This window comes from Arachis ipaensis, chromosome B1 (genome assembly GCF_059453495.1).
Source record: "Arachis ipaensis isolate K30076 ecotype BB chromosome B1, ASM5945349v1, whole genome shotgun sequence".
Classification (NCBI taxonomy): Eukaryota; Viridiplantae; Streptophyta; class Magnoliopsida; order Fabales; family Fabaceae; genus Arachis; species Arachis ipaensis.
The window spans coordinates 110,390,100-110,391,348 of NC_142436.1; the positions used below are offsets into that span (position 1 = coordinate 110,390,100).

The 1,249-nt window shown below is 42.4% G+C and overlaps 1 non-coding gene across 1 annotated transcript; it reads left to right on the plus strand.

The window, feature by feature from the left end:
• The first annotated feature begins 364 nt into the window (after positions 1–364).
• LOC148577894 (small nucleolar RNA R71) lies at positions 365–468 on the plus strand. The gene has a single exon (XR_015902801.1). It is a non-coding gene; the product is annotated as a small nucleolar RNA R71 (small nucleolar RNA).
• The last annotated feature ends 781 nt before the right edge of the window (positions 469–1,249 follow it).

Below are 1,249 nucleotides of genomic sequence, written 5' to 3' on the forward strand. Positions count from 1 at the left end.
GTTTCCCACATAGTTGGCCTCTTCCCAATCACCTCCTTCAATGCTTACTTCCTCTTGATCTTGTGTGTGTATTGCAGCCACTTGCTTTGTTTCTAATTGCCTGGTAAGCTCTGCTAGTTGCTTGGCAAACACCTTGTTTTGGGCTAGAATTGTATCAACATGGTTCAGCTCCATGACTCCCTTAGTGTTGTGCCTTTCTGATGCATAGTAGTACTCATTCTCAGCCACTGTCTCAATCACTTCAATGGCCTCTTCCACAGTCTTTTTCCTGTTCAATGAACCTCCTGATGAATGGTCTACAGCCTTCCTTGATTCATAAGAGAGTCCATCATAGAAAATATGCAATTGCACCCAATCATGGAACATGTCTGGTGGGCATTTCCTTGTCAAATCCTTGAATCTCTCCCATGCCTCGTAGAGAGTTTCACCATCTTGTTGTCTAAAAGTTTGAACCTCAGATCGAAGCCTATTGACCTTTTGTGGGGGGTAGAAACGTGCCAGAAACTTGCTTTCCACCTCATCCCATGTTGTTAGACTCCCCCTTGGGAATGATTCCAGCCACTTAGCTGCTTTGTCCCTAAGTGAGAATGGGAACAAAAGCAGTTTATAGGCATCTTCCTGGACTCCATTGGACTTCACAGTGTCACAAATTCTCAGGAATTTTGTGAGATGTTGGTTGGGATCTTCATTAGCACTTCCACCAAATGAACAATGATTCTCCACAAGTGATATTAGCTGTGGTTTGAGCTCGAAATTGTTGGCCTGAATGGGTGGTTTCTGGATGCTGCTACCACAATTCCCAGAGGTTGGGTTTATGTATGAACTAAAAACCCTCCTCTCAGGAATGGCATTGTTTCCATCAGCTCTCTCATGGTTGTGAACTTCTCTATCCATGTTGAGATCTAAAGCTTCCTCAAAATTGTCCTCAGATTCTCCTTCAGATTCCTCTTCTCCCACTACTCTCTTCCCTCTTGCTTCCCTTCTAAGTCTATGAAGGGTCCTCTCTGGTTCGGTATATGGAGGAGTTGATGTCTCTCCTCTCCTACCTGTCATACAAGAACACAACACAGGCAACAAACAAGTGAAATACTCTTGGTTAATGGAAGAGTATGGTTAGAGCAATTGAGGAATTAATTCAAACAGTTAGTGAGTCAGTGAGTTAGTTGCTTGAATTTAAAGGCATAAAGAAAGAAAGCATGTAACCGAGTGCAGAAATTAAAATTCAACAAATAACTTGTACTGAATTATT